A 17,560-nucleotide genomic window follows, 5' to 3' on the forward strand; every position below is an offset into this window, starting at 1 on the left:
AGTTTTCTGCTGAATTCATTACCAAATGGGTCTTCGTTTTTGCTAGATCTGTTTCTGTCAGGCTCAAAAAGAGGTTATAGATTTCTGTAACCGACTCAGTTGCTGAGATTTCTGTATATTACTACTCGTCTGGATTTCCAAGTTTTAGGCTCCAATTGCAGCAGCCCGATATGAGAAATATTAGAGAATAAGTAATATTGAATCTCTCTGCTAATTTACAGCTGAATTCCTATCACTTTTCTGCTTTTCTGTGTGTTAGAAATGTATCCTAACCATGCCGAAGGCAAAACTCAGCTCTCTTCTTTTTTACATTTGTTGGTGCAGTCCTTGTTGCACTGGAAAATTCTTCCACACACAACGGCACCCGAAGACTCACCTTACAAAATTTTCGTTAATTTCACTATTACACACACATAATTTGTGTTCCCTTATGCTAGAAAATTTACTGAACCCAATGTTATACTTCTTTTTTTGAAGAAGCCGCGAACAATTTCTTAATTTAAAGTTTAATTGGACATTTTTTCCAATTAAGCCTAGCTTTCGCTTCGAAATTTTTTCTCCTGTTTTCGAAATGAAAACTTTATTTTACGAACTGAAGATTCCTGCCCCGTAGTCTAGAACTGTTCATGGACTATTTATGCTGTGTTTTACCTCAGGAGCACCGCATTCAACGCAGATTTGGCGCTGGCCGTCATGAGCCTCGCCGGTAGTTCGCACCGGAAATCGACAGCTTACCATACGCAGACAAACGGACTGACCGAAAGGTTAAACAAAATAGTTGTAGACATGCTAGGTACGTACGCCGACGAGCAACACAAGAGTTATTACTAAGATCTACCATGCGTTTTTTTCCTTACAAAACAGCCAGACAAGAAACCACGCTCATGATGCCATTCACTCTTGTGTACGGGGGCGAGGCAACCACAACTTTAGATGCCCTGCCCCCTCACGACGGTGGGGGTGAAGACACGACTGCGCAGGAGTTCGCCCAGCGCGCGGGAGAGGCGCGTCAGCTCGCAAGGCATCGAATCAGGCAAGAACTTCTGCATGATGCTACTGTTTACAATGCTCGCAATAGGCACGACGTTTTCCAGCCTAGTGACAACATTTGTGTATGGAGCCCAATCAGACAAAGAGGGCTATGCGAGAAGCTCATGAAGCGGTACCTCGGGCCATACAGAGAATTAAACTACTTAATTACGTCACGCCTGTCATTATTCCGGCGGACAGCGTTTCCACAATGCGCCATCGCCGTCGGCCCGATGTCGCCCACATAGTCCGCATGAAACCACTCTTCGCGAGGACAAGATGTGTCACAAATGAAGTCTTGCTCCTTCCCGTCTTAGCATCGGGACGATGCTACCTTTGCAAGGGAGGTACCCACATACCCACATTTCTCACGTACCCACATCTCTGACAATCCAGCCAAGGCGACGACGACGACGAACGTGTGCTACCCGGAAGGCATCATCATCAGTGTTTTGCTCTTGCAGCTCGAGTGCTTGTCTGTCAAGAGCGTTCTTTTCAGCCGCTTCTTGCATTAGCTTCTTCTAGTAAAGCTCACCAACACGTTTAAACACTCATTTGAATACCCGACAATAACCCCTTTATTAGCAACTTATTCTTCCTCGTACACTAATATTTCACCGCACCGTCTCATGGTGGCTAATCTCCCATTCCGTCCAACTCCACCGCACCTTCCATCTGAGGGACGTCACATGCTTCCACCTTCCCCCGAGAGAGTGTTAGGCGCAGAAGGGGATAATATCGCATTAGCCTCGCCAAATGAACAATGTCAGTCTGACGACCGAGTGGAGCCACGCTGCGGTCAATCTTGTAATTTACCACAGAGATCTTGTGTAGAATAGTATACAGTCCTTCTATTATCGCACAGAGTTTGCCGCGTTTGAGATTCTACGATGCCTTATATAGGCGATCATCTTTATTTCAAAATCAACAACTACAAGAGTTCTCGATGCTGGGGGAACAATCAAAAAGCCGTGTCTCGGCTTGACTGGGAGAGTGCCCCGTATACATGGCAAAACACACAACTAAGTAAAAAACACACAACTAAGTAAAAAGTAGCAATCGCACGATTCAAATAAATGCGTGTAAATTTTGCACAACTATACAAATTACACACAACAAAGTAAATTTCAAACGGCAGTTCAAGTAAGCGTACTTTGTAGATACACAGATGTACATCGGCACATTCACTTTTAATTTAACGAAAAAAAAACAGTCAGCAACTCTCAATCTGCGCGTAGGTTTGCGCAAACAAAGAAAAAAGACGAGAAAACAGTCTTCCACACACAGTCTTCCACCTGCAGCTCTGACAGAAGGAACTTCTTTTCGTAGATTACCTTATTCTTCTCGGGATAGGCAAGGGAAAGGCGGATATCGTTTTCGCGATCTTCTTTCAGGATTTCGGCAGTGTTGGAGATGAGACAGGGGTATGATGGTGTGCCATACGTAAGAAAGCCTGGTGGATAGCTGGTGACCTCATGAGGTGTCTTGTGTACTCATTGATATCCTCTGGAAGGAGGCGTGTCCAAGGTTTTCGCGGTTCATCGTTCATTTTGCAGCGGAGGCGAGTGAATATGAACTGATTATAGCGCTCGTTTTGGCCATTACGCTCCGTGCGTCGTGAACTTCTTGAGAGTTGGTGAATGTTGTTGTTAATGAGGCACTGCTTGAATTTGCCTGGGGTAAATCCTGTGCCGCGCTCGGAGAGAAACTTCTGAGGCTTTCCAGCAATGAAGATCCTCTTCAGGACGGAAATGTACACATCGCATGTCTTATTTCGGTACGCAAAAGCCCACGCATAACGAGTGGCATGATCCACTACCAAGTAGATGAATCTTTCTGGGAGCCGTAGTTCGCAAAACCTCCTATGGTGTCAATGGCCAAAAGATCAAATGGCTGTTCCGGTGGTGGCAGGGACTCTAGGGACCGAAACACTGGGTCTTCGCCTTCTTGCAGCGCTGGCATGTGGCACAGTAGCGAATGTATTTTGAAACATCGATGATGATGTCAGGACAATAATTCTATGGAGCCAGAAGTCGCAACGTCTTTTTGACTCTGGCGTGACAAAAAGTGTCATGAGCCTTCCGAAGAAAAGAACATTGCAGAGCAGCACGAACGCAGACTTTTCGAATCCCTCTGCGCGTCTCTATGGCCATTTTGGTCTCAATGATGCGCTTTCAAGGCGGTTTGTCGTTGGGATTTTCTTCCAGTTGCTCAGCTGATAGAAGCTGAACAATCGAATTTCGCGATAAAGCATCAGATTCGATGTTGTCAGTGCCCTTTTGATGCTTGATATTGACGTCGTACAGGGAGAGCCTTCAGGACCATCCAAATAAACGGCCTCGAGCATTTTTGATGCTTTAAAGCCACTGCAGAAAAGCGTGGTGGGTAGTCACAGTAAAAGGTTTTCCGTGTAGATAAAAATGCAATTTGTCGATAGCCTCAATATTTTTCAAGCATTCAAGCTCCGTGATGGCATAATTGACTTCATGCTTGAGCAGCTTGCGTGAGTTGTACACAAGTGGGTGCTCCGTGCCTTCATTAACGGCTTGCTCCAAGACGGCTTCCGATACCTTTGCTGGACGCATGAAAGCAGAGCACGCAAGGTCTAGAGGCATCATATATCGACAGGATCGGCTCTTTTGTTACACATTTTTAAGCTTTGTGAAGGCCAGCTAATAGTCACGGTCCTTTTTCCACCTAGCGTCTTTGCTGAGCACGCGTGTGAATGGGTGAGCAATTTCACTGAACTGGGTGACGTACCGACGGTAGAAATCGATGGTGCAAAGAAAACGCTGTAACTCGTTTTGGCGTAAGGGCCTGGGGAACTGCAGAATCACCTCCACATTGCTCTCTTTTGGCCTGACTGTGCTATAAGGCCCCTGTGTCCCAGATTCTCAAATGATATCTGGGCAAATGGACATTTCTTCAGCTTCAGCATAACGCATTCGCTTTTCAACGCTTTGATGACGGCATCGAGGTGCTTCAGAAGGACAGAAATTGTGTCCGAGTACACCACAATGTCATAAAATTAGTTCGTGACCTGCGTTGATCGATGTTTCACTTAGATGAACTTGACTGCCCGTTCGAAAGGTGCTGGAGCATGTCGCAGACAAAAAGGCATGACAAGCCATTCGTAGTGACCGGTGCCTTTCACAAAAGCAGTGTTAGGGATAACTTCTGGGTGCATCTTGACGTGCCAGTAACCAGAAGTGATGTCCAATGTTGAGAAGAACTTCGATTTCTCAAGAGAGTGAAGAACGTCCTCAATGCAAATGATATTCTTGTAGCCGGGCACCATCGCCGCGTTAAGCTTGCGGTATTCTATGCAAAAACGTGTCCGCCCTTCCCCTTCCTTCTCTGCCAGAGGCCTCGGAGTACCGGGCTGTGCGGTGGACAGCCGTATTACCCCTTGCGTGAGAAGGTGGTTGACTTGTCTGTCCATCTCCAAGCGATCGGCTTCTCAGCACGGAGAAGGGGCCCTGCGGATGGGGACGATGTTGGTAACAGCAATCCGATGCATTTCAGTAGCGATACATCCAATTTCAGCTTGCGATTTTGAAACAAAATGACCTCGTACTTGTGGAGAAGCTGCTTAAGTGCAGGCATCTGAGTTCCATTGAGGTGGACCAAATCGGAAGCTTGAAAATCCTGTAAACAAGCGTTTTTTTCAGTCGTGTGGCGGATGTATGGGTTGAGAGTAGAGGACACAACTTCCTTGAAGCAGGGTAAGGGTGGGAAACAAGTTTAAGAGCCAGGCGCTGTTCAGGCCAAACTTAAATTGCTCTTCAATCCTTTCAGAACGTGCGCTTGGATTTCCTTGGGAATTTTTCCGAATTGTATGTTTAGATTGACGGACCCAAAGTTTTGGTAAATGATATTACTTTGTCTACATTGATGCAAGGATCTCATGTCATTTGCAGGCGAAGGGTTGTCAGCACTGCTTTGCTGATACACGTAAATGCAGCTCCGGTATCAAGAGTTGCGCTGACTGGGTGCCCGTTAGTGAGTGCCTCAAAGTTAATTAACATAGTTTTGATTGATTGATTGATTGATTGATTGATTGTAGGGTTTAACGCGCAGACGCAACGAAGGCGATGAGGCGCGCCATAGTGGAGGGCTCCGGAATAATTTTGACCACCTGGGGATCTTTAACGTGCACCGAAATCTCGAGCACACGGGGGTTTTTGCTTTTCGCCTCCATCAGAAAAGCGGCCGCCACGGCCGGGAATCGAACCAGCCACCTCGTGCTCAGCAGCGCAACGCCTTAGCCACTGAGCCACCGCGGCGGGTATTAACATAGTTTTGGATCGCCCTTCTCGTTTACCTGGTTGGTAGCGAGGACGGAAATGCTGGCGCGTCGTGGTCTTTTATTGTGGCAGTGCATCTGCCGTGGCAAGACAGCCATCGCGCAATGCCTGCATTCGGACATGGGTGCTCGTACCGGCGTATTAGGCGGACGCTAATGGCAATTGCAACTCGGTGCATTGACCTGTGCGTGTCAACCTGGAAGAACGCGCTGCGACTTAGCTCTGTGCATAGTGGCCACTAGTTTAAGCGAAGATGAAAGCGATGCTGCTTGGGTGGATAGAGTTCGCGTAGCAAGAGCCATTTGCATTTCAGCAAGGAGACCGTCCACGAGCCCCGATATAAGGTGTGCATCATTATGGTCAGCAAGGCGTCCCTGCCGGATTTTTTTGTCGTAATACTCTTTGAGGCTCTGGCGAGATTTCAGGCGACAATGAATGAACTGACGGAATGGCTTCAAGATGGCGCTTGCGAAGCGTTGAGCCATGGATGCAAATGTGCCCTCTTAGCTGCGCCAGTGTCAAACACCTCGGTAGGGTACAGGCGGAAGCCTCACTTTCAAGGGAATCGGAAAAATGCTCAGTCCATGCAGCGGCCGCAGTCTTCACCTCGATGAGTCGGGCCACTTGTCAAAGGGAACATCATCACTTGCTCCCAAGCACGCCTTCTTGCATGTTGAAATGATGTAGGTTTGGACGGTAAATCCTGTCGTCTAGTGTATGCAGGAGACAGGGCGTCCATCTAAGCAACATCTTTATTGGCAACTTCGTCCTTTTTCCCTACTATCACACCGCACCGTCTCTTGGTAGATATTCTCCCACTCCTGCCAAATGCACTGCAGCTTCCATCTTTATATATGTATATATATATATAAATATAAATATATATATATATATATATATATATATATATATATATATATATATATATATATATATATACGTCACAAGATGATGCAATGGGCCCGGTGAAAATACCGTAGAGCGAACAGACGAACGGGTAACAAACAAACTTTATTGACGTTTCGGCCTGGGACAGGCCTTCGTCAGAATAAAACACAAGCGCATGAGCATAAGCTTTAAAGGCTTCAAAGGCCAATCACAGCAAAGAGGGTTGCACGTGCTGCGTGGTGCGTCAGAACAACTGATAAATCTTTAAAAATGATGTGCGATGCAATAGCAAAACATAACTCGTATTCACATTGACATATCATTCATGGCTGTAGCGAACAAAACAAAAACAGAAAAATGGGAGAGAGGGTGCAGTACAACAGAACCAGCATCCAATTACAGTGCAAAGTAGAAAGAGAGCAACCGCGACATTCGACCAATGCGTCACTGTTACACAATATAAGGTGGGGCCAAAGAAACTGATAATAGAATAAAAACATTAAAACTATACCAGTGAAACTGCGAGCACGCGCGCATTATCATACACGAATGCCCATGCACAAAGATGTGTAATCAAGATGTGAAAGTTCACACAGACGACTATGAGTGCGCCAAAAATGTCAGCGCGCCGATGTTTTCGTTTAAGCCTGATGTCATGGATTTGAATTTATGAATAAGATAGGATTCTCTGACTTCTCTATCATTGTGCGAACGGAAACCGGATTCAAGAATTGTCACTTTAATTTTATCAAACGAATGGCCAACTGCGTTTATATGTTTGGATAACGGCAGATTGGGAAGGGTCCTAATGTGTGACTTATGATTGTTGAAACGTAGTCTGAAAGAGTTGGCGGTCTGGCCAATGTACTGAAGACGGCATTGCGCGCATTCTAGCAGATAAATAGAATTTTCTGTGTCACAAGTGAAATTTCCTTTGATATTAAGCTTAAAATTTGAAGCTGTACTAGTGGCTGTTGTGGTGGTCGTCATATGGGGGCAAATTTGGCATCGCGGTTTTTGGCAGGGCCGACAACCGATGTAAGATGGGCGAGTGGTTTTAGATGAAGTGGGTGAATCTCGTAGGTTCGTGGAACGCCGATAGACTACGCGGGGCGGATGCGGAAAAACGCGTTGAAGTTTTTCGCTTTGCATGAGAATATTATGGTGTTTTTTAAGAATTGAAGTAACTTTTGGGGCTGACGCTGAATAACTTAGAATCAGATCAGTAGTTGGTTAGGCAAGAGGCGGCCTAGTTGGGAGCAATAGTTCGTTCCGATCAAGTTTGCTAGCGCGTTTTACTGCGTCATCAATAATCTGTGCCGGGTATTTCTGCTTTGTAAGGGAGTCACGGAGTACTGCGCAGTTTTGGTTAAAGTCGGCTTCTTGCGAGCATACTCTTTTGAAGCGAACCGCCTGACTGTAAGGTATGCTGGTCTTGTTATGCTTTACGTGGCTGCTTTCAAAGTGTAAATATTGATGGCGATCTGTGGGCTTTCTGTAAAGCCCACAGCTCGCTTCCAGCTTCCAGCTCGCAGGAATGCGCACCTTCAAACACGCCACCTCCACTACTTGAAAGCTCGCACCAGCAACGGGCCGCGTCGGGGGATTCGCCACAAGTCGCCCACGCACCCCCTCAGGAACCAACCAGCCATCCTACGAAACAAACACCAGCCTCCAAGTCGTCCATCAACGGACCCTTCCACCAACCGCATGAAAGCAGGCTGCCAAGCCCGCAAGCTGCCCCAGGCCCTTCTTTAACCAACCACACTACGAGCACCAGCCACGGCGCCTCCTCACTGCTCTCCAAAACCCCACCTACTAGGCCAACTGAAAACCCGGGGGAACACTCGTCTGCCCGTGGTACCAGAAGTCCCACACCAGTGACCGCCCCCGGACCACATGCTCCCAGTGCTTCCTGCAGCGCCTCTAGCGCTCCCGAGGGCCCCAGGTACCAACTCCGAAAGTACGTTGACGTCGCTAAACCTTCCTCTCAAAAGTGACAGGTAGGGCAGGCATCAAGCAGTGCTGTTCCCCGAGATGTTTCCCGCCAATTTTTGTGCTTAAGAAAAACAACTGACAAACGCATTCGCTCTCAGATGCATGCCGCTTCTCTTAAAAATTACGTAAAAGAATCTAAGGTTCCCAAAGGCCTCCAAATTGTGTTAAGACCAGCCACGTCCGGAATGTCGGCGCGCCATATCGATAAATGGGATAATGTTTTGAAGAATGCATCGCTTGAAATTACAAGAATACTCATTGATCACTATGAGTCATCAGAAAAAGCGTTGCGCAACACTGAAAACCAGCTCAAAAAGTCGTCCCGCCTTGCCCCGCTTGAACTACATTTATTGCAGGAATACGAGGAGAAAAGGGTTCACGAGATTGGTTTGGTTAAATCAAAAAAATTTTTCCGTGATGGTGTTCCACAACCAACCTATGCTCAGCAGCGGACAGATGTTGAAGTCGTCGAGAGGCGCGAATCAACACTGCATCCAGCCAATTCAGATCAATCTTGCATTGTAAACCTGTCTAGTGCCACTCTTTCTCCTACTGAAGTTAGTCTTCTATCTCGTGGTCTCAGTTTCTGCCCAGCAACCGGTGGTGTCAACGATTTCGCACTCTTTAAAGACTTAGATAACTTTTGCCGAAATATACGACTCAGGGAATATTTCCATGATCATCCCAGCTCTAATGAGACCCATGACCCCTTGCCCTCCAACAAACACTGGACTCCCCCGACTCAACGCGACAAATACCTAGATATGTATATCTCGGCAGTCACGCGCGACATTCTGGATATATATAAAAAGCAGCTCCCATACCGGAAGAACCTTTCGGCAGAGGAAACCAATGCTCTTAAAAGTCTTGCGACGCGAAGTGACATTGTTATTAAGCAAGCTGATAAGGGAGGCGCAATAGTGGTTATGAATAGAAGTGATTATGTTAATGAAGCCCTCCGACAATTGACCGACAGCTCTTTTTATAAGCGTGTTCATAATGATCCCACAGAACAGTTTAAAACTCTAATTAAGGAAACCCTTCAAACCTTGGCAGAAGGAAAAAAAATAGCAGTTCATGCAGTAAAATCACTTGTCCCTCTTAGTCCTGTCGCCGGTAGGTTTTATTTATTGCCCAAAATACATAAGCAGAATAATCCAGGTCGTCCTATCGTATCCGGTATCGGCACGGTAACGGAAAAACTGTCTTGTTATGTAGACTCGCTGATAAACAAAATGCCAACTAAGTTTCCTTCGTTTGTAAAAGACACAAACCATTTCTTGAGTGACATTATTGAACTTCGCGTCCCGCCCGACTCGCTACTCGTCACTTTGGACGTCGCTTCTCTGTACACCAATATCCCTCACGACGATGGTGTCCGAACTGTCGTCGAAACGTATGACGCCTTTCACGAATCCAATCCCATCGACAGTGAAACACTGGCAACGCTGCTCAAACTAATTCTAGAGCTTAATAACTTTGAATTTGATGATATGCACTATGTTCAAATCAACGGAACGTCAATGGGCACGAGGGTCGGACCAAGCTAAGCTAACATTTTCATGTGCTCTCTCGAAACCGCATTTCTCGACAAACGTTCTCTTAAACCTTTCTATTACAAACGCTTTATCGATGATATTTTTCTGATCTGGCAACACGGCGAACAAGAACTTCTTTCATTCATTAGAGATTTCAACAACTGCCACCCACAAATTTCTTTCTCCCACCAAAATTCGGCTGAAACAATCACCTTTCTTGACGTCTCAGTGTCATTGCATGACGGAAAATTAACCACAAAGCTTTACAGAAAGCCCACAGATCGCCATCAATATTTACACTTTGAAAGCAGCCACGTAAAGCATAACAAGACCAGCATACCTTACAGTCAGGCGGTTCGCTTCAAAAGAGTATGCTCGCAAGAAGCCGACTTTAACCAAAACTGCGCAGTACTCCGTGACTCCCTTACAAAGCAGAAATACCCAGCACAGATTATTGATGACGCAGTAAAACGCGCTAGCAAACTTGATCGGAACGAACTATTGCTCCCAACTAGGCCGCCTCTTGCCTAACCAACTACTAATCTGATTCTAAGTTATTCAGCGTCAGCCCCAAAAGTTACTTCAATTCTTAAAAAACACCATAATATTCTCATGCAAAGCCAAAAACTTCAACGCGTTTTTCCGCATCCGCCCCGCGTAGTCTATCGGCGTTCCACGAACCTACGAGATTCACTCACTTCATCTAAAACCACTCGCCCATCTTACATCGGTTGTCGGCCCTGCCAAAAACCGCGATGCCAAATTTGCCCCCATATGACGACCACCACAACAGCCACTAGTACAGCTTCAAATTTTAAGCTTAATATCAAAGGAAATTTCACTTGTGACACAGAAAATTCTATTTATCTGCTAGAATGCGCGCAATGCCGTCTTCAGTACATTGGCCAGACCGCCAACTCTTTCAGACTACGTTTCAACAATCATAAGTCACACATTAGGACCCTTCCCAATCTGCCGTTATCCAAACATATAAACGCAGTTGGCCATTCGTTTGATAAAATTAAAGTGACAATTCTTGAATCCGGTTTCCGTTCGCACAATGATAGAGAAGTCAGAGAATCCTATCTTATTCATAAATTCAAATCCATGACATCAGGCTTAAACGAAAACATCGGCGCGCTGACATTTTTGGCGCACTCATAGTCGTCTGTGTGAACTTTCACATCTTGATTACACATCTTTGTGCATGGGCATTCGTGTATGATAATGCGCGCGTGCTCGCAGTTTCACTGGTATAGTTTTAATGTTTTTATTCTATTATCAGTTTCTTTGGCCCCACCTTATATTGTGTAACAGTGACGCATTGGTCGAATGTCGCGGTTGCTCTCTTTCTACTTTGCACTGTAATTGGATGCTGGTTCTGTTGTACTGCACCCTCTCTCCCATTTTTCTGTTTTTGTTTTGTTCGCTACAGCCATGAATGATATGTCAATGTGAATACGAGTTATGTTTTGCTATTGCATCGCACATCATTTTTAAAGATTTATCAGTTGTTCTGACGCACCACGCAGCACGTGCAACCCTCTTTGCTGTGATTGGCCCTTGAAGCCTTTAAAGCTTATGCTCATGCGCTTGTGTTTTATTCTGACGAAGGCCTGTCCCAGGCCGAAACGTCCATAAAGTTTGTTTGTTACCCGTTCGTCTGTTCGCTCTACGGTATATATATATATATATATATATATATATATATATATATATATATATATATATATATATATATATATATATATATATATATTGTTGTTACGTGGCGGCAGATGACACGGACCATGTAGCGATGAAGCGATGTATTTACATAATGGTTAAAGAACTATTTGCTTAATGCCAAAACGGAGCCCGGCCTGGCAGCGCGGCGCACACAGCTCTTCTTCGTCGTCACCATCCTTGGTGGTGGGCCATGGCGCCACGGGCATTGTCCGCCACGTCCCGTGACATCACACCGCAGGTCAAAGACGACCGTCCCGGTCGACGCCGACACCAGTTGGCGAATGAATACGGATGGGTGTGCGATGAGAAATGCAAACGAATCGCTTGCCGCCACGAATGACGATGATGGTGTTGATTGATGCCTGGCCCAGCAACAGCAATGGCTTCAGCCGCGACGAAGCGCCAAAGGTCCTAAGGCCACGTCGGACGGAAGGGCGGGGGAATCCATCTTCGGCCAGTATGGGCACGGCTCATCTCGGCTTGTCTTCACTTGGGTCTTTCGGGCTGGGGACACGAGGCGGGGGACATCGTCGTGTGGTGGTCTCTGCTGGGCTGGGGCTGCGCGGCGCGGCTTCGATATCCCTGGCGGCAACGCCCATACCGATGCGATGCGATGCTGGGACGAGGATGGGGATGACGAACCCGCACGCTCCACCAAATGTTACGTGGCAGCAGATGACACGGACCATGTAGCGATGAAGCGATGTATTTACATAATGGTTAAAGAACTATATACAAAATGCCAAATCGGAGCCCGGCCTGGCAGCGCGGCGCACACAGCTCTTCTTCGTCGTCACCATCCTTGGTGGAGGGTCATGGCGCACGGGGATTGTCCGCCACGTCCCGTGACTATATAAATATATATATATATATATATATATATATATATATATATATATATATATATATATATATATATATATATATATATATATATATATATAATTAGGCAAGATAACCGCTGGTCATTAAGGGTAACAGAGTGGATCCCTAGAGAAGGCAAGCGTGGCAGCGGGCGGGTGGGCGGTAAAAATTTAGATGAGCAGATGATATCAAGAAGTTTGCGGGGATAAATTGGTCACAGTTGGCGCAGGACAGGGGTAATTGAAGAATAATGGGAGAGGCCTTTGCCCTGCAGTGAGTGTAGATAGGCTGGTGATGACGATGATGGTGATTAAGGGTTGGCAGTTAAGAAAACCTCAGGAAGCAAAGGGGAGAATGTCGTAGGTCTTTGAAACGGATAAAGAATTTGCAAAAGCAGCAAGAAAGTGGAATACACGTCTGGTTCGATTACCACTTAGCTACCGGTGGAGTTTTTCACCCTCCAATTTCTGGGGTATTTATGGTAAGGTGTATTTGTTTTCTGCGCTTGGGGCTGGTAGCCAGCCCGATTCGACCAGTCGGGGTGAAGGAGACCTTATTTGAGCCCCCGGGCCGGGGCACGAGTGTCTACGACAAGTCGAGAGTGGTCGGCCAGTGTTGGACCCTCTTAAGCTCCCTATGGAAACAAAGATGCCAGAACAAATGCCCTCGCTATGCATGTAGCGAATCTGGTCATCGCACCAGACGCGTAATCTGGAGGTCATGGGTACAGCTCACATACGGCGGGCATTTTTGTCTCCACTTTCTTTCCGTCTTTCCCAATTTTTAACTTTAATTATGACCAACTACATACTCTCCTTTGATTTCTGAGGTTATTTTGACTGCCAACCCTTAGTTCTGTCATATCTCCTCCTTTCATATTCTGGTTTGCTTTACATGCATACCGAGGACCTCTGTTCGGGCACTCTTGGTGCCATAGGGAGCTTTAGAGGTTTCAACGCTGGTCCACCACCCTCGACTTGTCGTATACACGGGTGTCATGGCACGGGGTTAACAAGAAGGTCCGCTTCACCCCGAGTGGTCGAGTGGCGCTGGCTACCAACCCAAGTGCAGAAAACAAATAAACCTTATCATACATACCCCACAAAAAGAATGGCAAAAAAGCCCCTCCTGGAACGTAGTGGTCATTGCAACAGACGAGTGTTCTGATGTCCTGGGATCGGAGGGATCTATTCAGGCATGCATGAAGATTTTGTTATTGGGGCATACCAAAAGCACAATGTTCATTCATGCCTGTATGAGTCCCTCTGAAGCAGTCTCCCCACCCACTGAATACCTTTCTGTGTAAATCTCCCTTCTTTCTGAAACCGCGATTCTCCAGTCTTCCGCATTGTATGAACACTATGGTCTGAACTTGCAGCCCACGCCACGTACGTTGCCCCGTCATGGTGCAACCTTGAGAGCTGCCTCTTAATACGACCATTTTTCTCTCTTTCCCTCTCTCCTTGCTCTTTTTTTATGTTGTTGTTGCAAGATAGGCATAGCCCAACTGCATGCATATTCTCCGTTTCCGAAACATCTTCCGCTCTTTCTCGCCTCGCGGCTTTCTGCAAATCTAAATCAGAAATGTGTTCGAAATGTTTGTGACCTTAAAATCGTGTAACGACACTCTGCTGTAGGCAAGTCTCGTGCGTTTACATGACTAAACCATATTTGTTATTGTTGTCGCTGTGTATGCGACTCCTTATTTATAATATTTCTGCGCGATTTGTGTGGTATTATTTTTCCAAATTTATAAATATATATATATATATATATATATATATATATATATTTACATATGTAGCGAATCAGAATGGGAAATGAGGGGCTCGTTGTAATTAGGACAAATAAGAGTTGGCAGTCAAGAAAACCTCGGAAAGCAAAGGGGAGGTTTACGGTAGTTCATAGAAACGAATAAAGAATTTAGAAAGAAACAAAGTGGAGAAAAAATGCCCGTAAGGTGGGTTCCGAACCCACAACTTCCACAATACCGGTCTGGTGCGATAACCACTACGCTACCAGCGGGACGATTTTCCCCACCACTTTCTGGGGTATTTATGTTAGGGTAATTTTGTTTCCTGAGCTCGGGAGTGGTAGCCAGCGCCACTCAGACTACTCGGGGTGAAGGAGGCCTTCTTTTTAACACCCGGGCCGTGACGTAAGTGTCTACGACATGTCAAGATTGCTCGACCAGCGTTGAACCCTCTTATGGTTCCTATGGCGCCAAGACGCCAGAACAGAGGCCCTAGGTATGCATGTAGCGAATCAGGATGGGAAATGAGGGGCTCGTTGAAAATAAGACAGAAAAAGAAGTTGGCAGTGAAGAAAACCTCGGGAAGCAAAGGTGAGGATGTGGTAGGTCATTGAAACAGATAAAGAATATAAAAAGAAAGAAATCTGAGAAATATATATATATATATATATAGATATATTTAGAGAAAGATAAAACTCACAAAGCGCGCAGAAATAGTATAAGTAAAGAGCCGGATACACACAAAGGACAATAACCAACAAGGTTTACTTACGTAGATGCAACGGGACTTGCCTTCATCAGAGTACAGTTACATGATTTTGCTGTCCAAAATCATGTAACTTTACTCTGATGAAGGCTAGTCCCGTTACCGCCACGTAAGTAAACCTTGTTTGTTATTGTTCTTGCTGTGTATCCGACTCTCTACTTATATATATATATATATATATATATATATATATATATATATATATATGCGTGTGTGTATGGGTGGTTGTGTGTGTATGCATTTGTGGGTGTGCAAATCACGTGTGTAGCCAAACGCATAGATTTTATTCTTGCAGGTGAACTTAGGAGCAGGTTTGTTATATTCCTAAGAACAATTTATTATATATTTTATAGACTTGGGTTCTCGGTATACTTATCTTGCGTAGTTATATTTTCTTGGAGTTATGATAGGCTTGTTCCGATAATCTCACGTAACAAAATTTGCGGCATGAGTTCATTAAGAGCGTGCAATAGTTACAATCAATTATAATGAGCATTGTACACAAAAACAAAACACCAGAACAGAACAAGATATTGAAGGTGATGCTCACAATCCAGGGCATCTGGTTCCTTTTAACGGGAGAGCCACCGGAAATACGGTCGAGGGGTGCGGAGAGTCCACAACCTGAGAAAGTAGACAGCAATTGTACTTGCCTAAATGACAGAATTCTTATATAAGGTCGGCCGGGTGTCACATCCGGCAATCATCAACCATGATGTGTCTGAGTTTCGAAGCCCGGAAACTGAAGTAAAATATTGTTGGGGCTTCATTTTTGGATAAGCGATATCTGATATTGCATTGAATAAGTGTCGTCTTAGCTTTAAACCTGTGGGTGGCTGTAGCAGCAACTTTTGTGGTGGTTTATTCTCAGCGCCATAGGGGATTAAGTGGGGTTTCTGTAGGTAATTGCTACAGATCCCTCAGACTCAACTATCTAATAATAAAAATTGTATTGTTAAAGCATTTTAGCAGTAATAACATTCGTTCACAGTGCTGAGGCAGGTATTACAAGTGCTCTGTATAGGTCGTTGTAAAGAAACATCATGTATGATAGAGGTGTCTCAATTACTCGAATCGGCATTCTTTTCATGTTATGGGTATGCTCACAGCACGCAATCGAACGGGCATTCTTTGATGTTATTGTACTCTCCACAGCGCATTTAAAACTGTGCCAAACGTTACAAAAGCCGGTTTAGTTGTGAAACTACATTAGAAGTGCTCGTTCTGCAGCTGAAATTCTAAGCATTCGTTTGACAATTTTACCTATAGATTTTTTTGTCTTCTTTTTTAATATCTTACAATTAGCGTGGCACAAAAGCCTGTCGTCATAACTTTTCAGTATGTCAGAAAAGTGGCACAAAGTAAAAAGCACCCTTTCATAATTGATTTTAAGGACAATAGAAGTGAAAATACCGGTGTTTATCAAACATTTCATCAACAAGTTAAACTTTTGGGAAGAATTTTGTTGGAGCTTCGTAGATTAAAGCAACGCGCATCAAAGTATTGGCCGTGTTTACACATATGTTGTATGGAAATATATACTCACCACGCATATTAAAAGATTCCGTCGCTTCGCAAAGGTTAAAGTGCGCCTGCAACGGGGCATAAAATTACCGTTGATGCACTTTTGTCTTGAATTGCGTATAATAAGCTGCTACACAACAAGCCACCTCTATCTTCCCTCACGTATAAAAACGTTGGCTATGTAGTTCTTCGTTATAATTAATGACGATAGTTTTAGAATGCTTTTTCTGTAGTATTCCATCTTCATTATATTTAAAAGCTCAACCAGCAAAAGCATTTTCAGAGTTTTTCATAGACAAATTATTCAGGCTACGTTTGTACATGTACAACTGATTTACTAGCACACTTATCGCGTTGATGTCAAACGGTCTGTCCCTCTCACTACCAGTACGGGAGGGATCCCTTCATTTTTCCTAGCATTTTCTCTCACTTTTCACTCCAGGTACCGATAACAGACAAACGCAGTATAATTGATTATTTCGTTTTTTTAAATCAAACACGATTATGTTTCCAAAATAAAACATGGGCGGTAGAACAAATCGTTTGCAAAACGACAAGAATAAAAGCACGTTTTCATACAAGTAAATTGTCATAAAAATGACATCTATATGGTAAAAATAAGGCCAAATAGTTTGTAGGTACAAATTTTGAAATCCCTAATAAAAAGGTAAAATTATACTACTAATACAAAAAAATACTTGCACATTTTAGAACAAATAATATCACTGCTAGGTGGACGCCCGCCAATATTGCCATGTTCGCTTGTTATGATAAATAAAAAGACGCGCACTGTGCACTGTGAGTAGCGCCCTTTTATAGCACTTCTTAGCGACTAATTTCAGTCGTAATTGTAATCGAGGTATAATGCTGATAAAAAATCTCCCTTAGTAACAGCCACGGGAGAACCTTCAAAAGTATAAAAGTGCCAGCATGGTTTAGCTGTAAGTGCTTGTCGAATAATAAATTTTTACGACGTTCAGTTTTTTATTACATTCTAGCCATGAACAAAAAGTATTCAATTCGCTAATGGGCTTTGTTCATGCAGAATATGGTTTGAGGCTGAGTCTACAGTAATTGTAATAAAACCGCGGTTTTCGTAAGCATGCGATTTTTTTTCGTATATTTTCACAGAAATATCCACTAGACGGTATTCTAAAATGAACAC

General features: G+C 44.5%; 1 long non-coding RNA gene across 1 annotated transcript in view; it reads right to left on the reverse strand.

Moving 5' to 3' along the window:
• The window catches only part of LOC144141940 (uncharacterized), a 178,460-nt gene extending 161,223 nt beyond the window's left edge, over nucleotides 1-17,237 (reverse strand). Inside the window, exons 1-3 of the long non-coding RNA XR_013316763.1 lie at nucleotides 17,098-17,237; nucleotides 16,418-16,463; nucleotides 15,422-15,495 (exon numbers count right to left, since the gene is read on the reverse strand). This is a non-coding gene — a long non-coding RNA (uncharacterized LOC144141940). The remainder of the gene's footprint in view (nucleotides 1-15,421; nucleotides 15,496-16,417; nucleotides 16,464-17,097) is intronic.
• Between the last annotated feature and the right edge of the window lie 323 nt (nucleotides 17,238-17,560).

Source organism: Haemaphysalis longicornis, unplaced genomic scaffold, assembly GCF_048455015.1.
Source record: "Haemaphysalis longicornis isolate Haplotype H1 unplaced genomic scaffold, Haemaphysalis longicornis Haplotype H1 scaffold_6, whole genome shotgun sequence".
NCBI classification, from domain to species: Eukaryota; Metazoa; Arthropoda; class Arachnida; order Ixodida; family Ixodidae; genus Haemaphysalis; species Haemaphysalis longicornis.